The sequence below is a fragment of the Pygoscelis adeliae genome, unplaced genomic scaffold (assembly GCF_000699105.1).
Source record: "Pygoscelis adeliae isolate BGI_AS28 unplaced genomic scaffold, ASM69910v1 Scaffold6, whole genome shotgun sequence".
NCBI lineage: Eukaryota > Metazoa > Chordata > Aves > Sphenisciformes > Spheniscidae > Pygoscelis > Pygoscelis adeliae.
In genome coordinates this window covers 4,090,676-4,099,222 of record NW_008825075.1, presented here as the reverse complement: position 1 = coordinate 4,099,222, position 8,547 = coordinate 4,090,676, and positions in this window count along the sequence as shown.

Here is an 8,547-nt window from a genome sequence, read left to right as displayed (position 1 = left end):
GCGGTGCCCGCCTCTCGGGGACTGGCGGGGCATCGGTCAGTGGGTGGTGAGCAATTGTACTGTGCATCACTTGCTTTGAGTATTATTATTATTATCATCATATTATTATTATTATTTTATTTCAATTATTAAACTGTTTTTATCCAACCCACGAGTTTTTCTCACTTGTGCTTTTCCAATTCTCTCCCCCCCATCCCACCGGGGGGGTGGGTGGGGAGTGAGCAAGTGGCTGCGTGGTGCTTAGTTGCTGACTGAGGTTAAACCATGGCGATGACTTCCAGTCATGTTATGACAGAAGAATTAATAAGAAGGAGAATGGCAGAACATTGTACCTACCGCTGGTCTTTTTACTCAGGAAAGATATGATTCCCTGACTTATATGACATAATTTTTTAACTCTAACTCTCAATATATAGTTGTCCATGATGGTGTAGAAGACAGACTGGTTGGATGCGTGAAGCTAGATGCTATTGCCAGTTCTACTACCCGTCTGCTATATGATCTTGGACAAGTCTTTAAATCTCTCTGCATCTTTGTTTTCTCTTTGACTTTCTGATATTCTCAGGTTTTTTTATCATTAGTTCTTGCCTGTTTTTGACCTAATAAGAGCAGGTAATGCCTATCTAAAATTACTTTGGGTAGGCTGTGGTTTTTTGGGTTTTAGGGGTTTTTTTGTTTGTTTGTTTGGTTGGTTGGTTGTTTTTGTTTTTAAATTTAAATATAATGTAAGGACTTGTTGGTTTGATATTATACTGCCTGCAAACATTTCGATGACTAGAACGAGGCTGGGCACTTGGAAGCAACTGCAGTCATTACTTGCAGTGTTCTAACAAACCTTTTGATTTTTATATTAAACTGAAGAAGTGATAGCAATGACTTCAACAAGGCATTGACAGTGCTGTCTAAAGAAAACGTTACTGGTTGTATGGATGAAAGAGGAATCTGTAAGCACTTGATAGACTTTGAATCTTTGCTCTGTGTGCCTGAGCAAAAGATGCCTGGTTCCTGCAGGTATTTTTGAGTAAAGGTATTCAACCGCAGAGCCAGCAGCTTCCCAGTGCAGAACGTTGTTCTTAGAGACAGTAATGAAAACCATAATGGAAGTTAAGCTCATGGGGAAGGGACCCTCTGGAAACAAAGGAAAAACAAGCTAAGGAGGCAATCACAAAATGGAGATTTCTGCATAGTAATTTCTGTATATTCAGTGAGAATGTCCCTACGTGACACTAGCCAGGAGATGTTTTGAATGAAATAAGACATGCTTTCCACTCTGCAATCAGCTTCCAGCCTCCTTTCATCTGCAAGCAGGGAGAGTTGGCAAATGCCAATATCTAAGTGCTCAAAAACTAGTGCTGAGAATTTTCGCATAAAATAAACCATCCAATGTCAACTCTAATTAGAGTCTCTAGTCATTTGTAGAAGGACTATTAGTTCTGTTTTGTTCCACTTGATTGTAATTTGTAGACTTACAGAAAGCAAGACTAGAAGAGGAAGAAAGAAGGGACTATTTTGGCTGCTTTCTAGTATTAAATTTTTACCAAACAGCTTCCCCTTAGAAATTATCTGGCTGTTATTTAAACATCTCTGGGAGTTCTGATAAACTTGCTCTTAAGTATCAATTCAAGCCACCCACTGTCTAAGTAAAAGCAATTAATTAGATACAGGAAAGAGAGGGAAGGTTTTTAATGAACACACTGTTGCCCCATCAGAGAAGGGGTTGGTATACTTCATCCTTGTACTGCACAGCACTAAGGATTTGGAGAAAGGTCAGAATGATCCTAACTTGATATACATCCTCAGGTACAAAATAAAGTATTGGTAGCATGGATTTCTGTACTTCAGTGGGCTTTGGTTCAGGACATAATATTGCACAACATGAGCAATGAACTTTGGAGAAAAGGCTGTGAGTGCTGACCTAAAGCACAAGAGGAGAGAAAGTGAAAGATCCCCGCTCTCCATGCAAGCCCTGTACAATTTCCTTTCATGTATAAATAATAGCCATACTGCATAAAAGGTGCAAGATGGATCATCTGTAATGGCTTAAAATAGCAGCCAAAAATAGAATCTGGGGATATTTTTTTTAAGTCCTTTTAGCACATTCTAGGACAAAGCCCTTGTCAAGAGGAATAGACATTTTTGGACGAGCCAGCACATTTGTTCCCATAACCTCAAATGGAAAATCCCAACCATCCGTGAAATCAAAGAGAAGACAGGTTCCTCCTACAAGAAGACATTTGTAATTATACTGCTTGGGATCAGCATTCTTTCCCTCTCTTTTATACTCCTACTCTTCCTATTCTTTCTTGTAATCTCTCACCAGATCTCATTAGAGGAAAAAATCTGAAGGGGGGAAATAAATGCCAAAAATGCAACACTTACTTAAGCTGACTTACGATATGAGAAGTATTCTAGTTGCACAGACAAGAGAGTTCATCTGCACTTACTGAACAAGTAACAAAATAACATTTCCAATAAAGTAAATATTAAAAACCAATTACTATATACACCAATTAATACAGTAGCAGTGAACAATCTTGTAACCTGAAACAGTACATAGGTCCTACATTCTCTAGACAGTTATAGCCTGTACATATTCTATTATAATTTAAGCAGATTTCTTCTTTACTGTAATTTCAGGTGAAATAAAGAAATATGCAGGGCTTTTCCCTGCGGTTGAAATACTATATTTATTGAATGCTGACAAAGCTGCTAGTGTTGACTAAGCTTGATACATCACAAACCTTTAACCTTACAAATCAAATTAATTGCATCGCACGTATGCAGATTGAAGAGACTTCCATGCTGTGTTTCGTATCACCTGAGTAGTTCAAGGGAACATGTACCTACGTCCAGCCAGTGCCACATGAAAGTCATGGCTTCCCTGCATGCACTGAGGACAAAATGGGAAGAAGTGCATTGTGCTACTGTCTACTTCAGTTACAGGAAGGAAAGCAAACATAATCTGAGTAAATCTGGGTAAAATTCAGAAGTGAAAAAACCCATAAGATTTTAAAAAGAAAATAAATTACCTGTGCATGACCTGGCTGAGAAACAAGTCAGCAGTATGGGAAAGAAGAAGCATTGGGAGAACTCAGGCTAGGGCAATGACATAGGTGGATTATGGGTAGAAAAATAGCTATTATCTTGTATTCGCCCTTCCTTGTGTGTGTGTATGGAGTTATGCATGGCACCTTGTGAATACCAGGATCCGTGTGTTGGAACAGATCTCTGAAAGACTATAAACTCTATTTCAAGTTTGCAATCCTATATATATGGCAAGGGCAAGGTAGCTGTTCTGTTAGTGGGAGCTAAGTGCCTGTTCAAACCCCTGGGCATGTGATAAGGTTTGGAGGGCTTGTATTGTACTTTTTACATGGAAAGTTATGCAGCATTCTCCCCACATGCAGTATGAATCAGACTCCAGAATTTCCAGAAACTAACCTAAATTAATAGCTCTGAAAAGAGGAAATGTAGCCTTAGCTGATTGTCATCTTGTGAATTATGGGTAAACTACTTCAGACAATTCCCAACACAAGAAAACTTTCTTACCTCTTTACTGCCACAACCTACTCAACAGAGCATGAAATAAGGCCTATCGGGTATTTCAGAGTGTGCACATGCTCCTTTCTTTCCCTTTTCTCTTCCCTTCACCTTCCTTCCTGCAGTCCTCCCAGGTTCTTTTTTATCACAAGTGCAGCTCTGTCAATCTGTTTTGACTAATCCCTGGATCAGTTCAATACAGCTATATCTAACAAGGTGTTTGCCTCTGGAGCATTTGCAGATAATTCCCATTGGCTATGGACTGCCCCAGGAAAGGCAGAGATCCTGTATTTCCTGGCTTTCAGAAATCAACACCCTGAAAAGACAGAAAATACACCAGGAAACCTTCCATCTGCTAAAGTTTTTGGCTTTTTGTCATGGAATATGTAAGATGAATAAACAGGCTTAAATGTGGAATCAAGTTGAAATACTAACATCAAACACAGAAGAGGTGGTTATGTGTCCAAACGGGCAAAACAAAGACCAGAAGGCATGTATGGAGCCAGTAGTAACTGCACTGTCTAGCAAAGATAGGCATTCAGAACAGGACAAACAATGACAGCCCAGCTGGTTAGAAATTGTTTTCCTCTCAACAGATAAAATGGGGGCACGACAATATTCTTCATATTTTTATTACAGGAATACTAAAAGGTTCCAGGTGAGATAAGAACTTTGCTGTGTTTCCTTATACCTGTGTAGCCCAATTAGTCAAGAAATGGGTGATTATTCTCATTTTACAGATGCAGAACTGAAGTCCAGTGACAAAATCACTTAATTTTTTTGAAAGTCTGCAGCAGAACTAAGACAAAGAACTGAGATATCTTGAATCCTGGAACTTAATGCATTGACATCTTCCCCTCTTCTTACAGCAAAAGAAGTAAGCGATTCAATTTGATGTTTCATCCTTCTGTTTCTTCATACAATACAATTAATTCCCATGATGAATTTCTGTGTTGATACTCCTACTCCAGGTTTGATACATCTTCAGATTAATCGTTTCTCATCTATGTGTGTTTTACTCGCTGAAAGTGTCTGTGAAATCTCATCTTATTTTCTTGTGTAACATGAAACACATTCAGAAATCAAAGATCATCCCTTTGTCTTTCCTTTGCCTTTGTGTGATCAATGAACTTCAGGATATGATTTTAAAAATTGATGCTGTGATTCATTTGCATGGCATGATGGAGGGGTAAGTTTTCTAAAGTGTTAAGTGACTCCATAGTGAGGCTCAGATACTTTAAATCTTTCACCGTGTTCTGAAAACATATCCCCCTTTGACAGAAAGATTTGTTTAATATATACGAAAGCTTATGGAATCCTGAAGATTTGAATTCTTATAGCTGTACATGTTAGCAAGCAGGCTTTGTGTGATGGTAAGTAAAGTATTTGTGAAAGTAAGATTTTTTTCAGTATTACGCAGAACAGATATTCTGATGCTTTCCGTTACCTTTATGCAGCGGTGGAAAAATCAAAGAGTAAAGTTCAATGAGATCACAGTTCATGGATTTACTTCCTCTTTCTCAAAGGCAGAAGATCTCTAGTTCTGGAACTATTCATCCCCTGGATCAGCATTCTTTGTACACCCTCCAGGGATACCAGGATTAGATCATATATCATGAAGAAGGTTCACTTATGTCCAGGTTGCATTGTAGAGCATGGAAAGAATTAGCTTATTTAGGGCAAATCTGAAATAATTCCACTGAAGTCAAAGTGATTTCTCTGATTTTTTTTCTTTCCGGTATGAATGAGAGCAGAATATATCTCACTTAATTAAATTATGACATCCCTGCATTCCAAGTCTAAGAAGAGCTGAAATGCAAAATTTAAAGGTGAGAGACTTAATGTATCTGTGCCTAATGGTCTGTAATACAAATGAGAAACCCCAATAATGCTCTTCTGTGTCTGTTCTCATAGCTATTTGTATCAATTTTATACTGGCTTCTTTCATTTCTATCACTCCTTATTACAATTTAACCCACTCAACAAGCAGCTGAGCTGAAACCTGAGAGGTAACAAAAATTATTTGAAGCAGAACACTATTTTGCTCCATGAACAGCAGTCCTCTGTTTTTCCACACTGGAATATGTTAGCGCATCTTAGAGACAGATCTGTCTCCCTTGTTAACACTGCAAAGCAGGACTGGGGAAGAAATCATGGCAAGATTGAGTTTTGCAGCCCTTATGTGGGAGAGCACTTACATAAGTAATTCCATTTATTTCATTGTGCTGCTGTGCATAATCTGCCAGCCTCTTAAAAGGAGTAGGCCGGGTATTGGCATTAATCAGCTCAGCTTAATTGCCTTGCACCTGGGCAGGAAAGCATATACCTTTGTGCCCAGATACAAATTTTAAGAAGATTGTACAGCATTTATATCATAAGGTGTGTGTATTTCTGCACAGGGGCACTTTCCTCCCCAGAATGCAAGTATGTAAGACTAGGATAGGATCTGGCTTTTAGCCTGTTTCATCTGCAGAGAAATGACTGTTTCTTCCAACCCAGAAATAAAGATCATAACATGAGCTATTCCCAGTCCTTCTAGGAATATTACCAAGGTACATGTTAGAGCATTCTTTCCTCCCCCCCCCCCCCTCCTTGGATCTATTTCTCTTCTAACATTATTATAATTTCTAAGTTGTTTTTACTATGGTTGACATTCTGGTATTTTGAAAACAAACGTCTTATATTCACATAGCAAAAGAACATTCCACTCCTGCAAACCCTTCACCATTCAAGTAACCCACAAACATTACTAGTCACTTTGATTTCAGTGGGATGAGGTACATCAGCAAGGTAACAAACATATCCACTTGACTGCTTCCACATTCTTGCTGAGCTATACTTTAACCCATAAATAATCTCACTGAAGTCAAGACAAATAATTCTTGTGTGAAGAGCTCCCCATAAGCATAAGTATCAGAGCTGGCCTTACCCAAATAAGCCTCAGCCCTTTAATGAATTTTATGCAATTGCTACCCTACAACCACATACACCCCCGTTAGCTTCAACTAGGATCCATCAGGGACTCATTGCAAGACTAGGTCTTAAAGGCAGGCTGCCCAGAATGAATGGTTTAACTAAAGGCATGATGTTAAAATGATTTAGACTGACAGTTAAATTAAGTGAAACTACCTGTGTAGACACACACCAGTTTAGTATGCCCCTGTAATTTACAGTTTAAAACCCCAGGAGCACCCACATACCACCTCACATGGACTTAATGCTGTAACATAACAGCCTTTGTTTGCTAACAGCACTCAAGAGACACATGCTACCTGACAATTTCTCCCTGCTTTGTGAGTTAAGAAGTCTGCAGCATGACCTATGCCTAATGATGAGTTTCTTTCCTTTACCAGGATGCTGCATCCACTTGTCCTGTCCTGCCTGCCCCCTGCACTCCCTGATCACCTTGCACAGCTGTGCAGGGCGGCCCATTCATTTCTGACAATGTTTATTCTTTTCATGACCCCATTTGATCTATAAGAAATAAGCAAGCTTGTGAGTACTGGTTTTTGAAATCTCATTAGAGGTACTTTTAAGAGAAAAGAGACTTTTTAAAATCTTACATAAATAAAATAAAAGATCTTTTCCTGGCCTCTCAATTTTGTACTGTATTCAGTGAACTGTCTTCCATCTCTTGATATAGTATATTCTGAAAACTACTTGGAGAGACCAATGTTGACTTCAAGCCCTGTGCCAGTGATTTTACTGAGCTGTGGAATAAGACCCAATAGCAGATAATTTGCTGCAGATATGACACAATGAACTATTTTTCAAATATCCCTGTTCTCTGGTTTGGTCTTTTGGATTTGGCAACAAATTGTTGGCCCTTGATCTTGTGGTCCTTAATCTGTGACAAGCCTGTGCCAGCTACACACAATATCCATAAACCCAGACTATGGTCTGGTAGGTAGCTCTGTAATATCTGTAACTTGTAGATAACCTAACATGTTTGGTTTTGTGTTTTTTTTTCCACTGTAGAAAAGGCTGGGCATTCTGGTGTTCTCAGAATGAATAGGAGAAAATGGCATGGAATAGACAAAGGGTTCTGTTTGCTTTCTTTTCCCTAACCTCCCCTCACCCCCCAAAAAACCCACAGATATTTTATGATATATTTCATATTGATTATAATAAAGATATAGAAAGATTTCAAAGAGTGAAGATAAGACATAGCAAAAATTCAGTGGCATAAACTCAACTCTGTTCTCCCCTTCAGTGGTGTGTATTTAAATCATTTTGTCTCATAGCTAGTAAGAGTTCAAACTAACTAGAAGTGTCAGTAAACAGTTTTTTTAAAACAAACAAACAAAAACCCAAACCTCTAAACATAGAGAAATAGATGTATATGCTTTTCTTTCAACTTTTTTTCATCTCTTATTTCTCTTCTTCTTTTATTTTCTTAGATCTGTATTTCCATGTATATATTACCTCCCCTTACTGCCGGGCACAACACAAAAATTCTCAGGCAAAACTCTGTGCTGTGCAGAATATCATAAGATGTCCATTACCTCCAAATTATATACATCCTTCTAGGGAAAACTGGATTGTGAAGGAATGGCTGGAACTTGTGGCCAAAGACGGTGACTCAAGAAGAGTACAGGGATCTCGTTAGGTCGTGCAGAGAGGAAATGAGAAAGGCAAAAGCCCAGCTAGAACGCAACCTGGCCGCTGTCGTTAAAGACAACAAAAAAAGTTTTTACAAATATATTAATGACAAGAAGAGAGCCAGGGAGAATCTCCATCCTTTATTGGATGCGGGGGGGAACATTGTCACCGAGGATGAGGAAAAGGCTGAGGTACTTAATGCCTTCTTTGCCTCAGTCTTTCGCAGGCAGACTAGTTATCCTCAGGGTACTCGGCCCCCTGAGCTGGAGGACAGGGATGGCGAGCAGGATGAACCCCCCATAATCCAAGAGGAAGCAGTTAACGACCTACTATGCCACCTGGATGCTCACAAGTCTATGGGGCCGGATGGGATCCACCCAGGGGTGCTGAGCGAGCTGGCGGAGG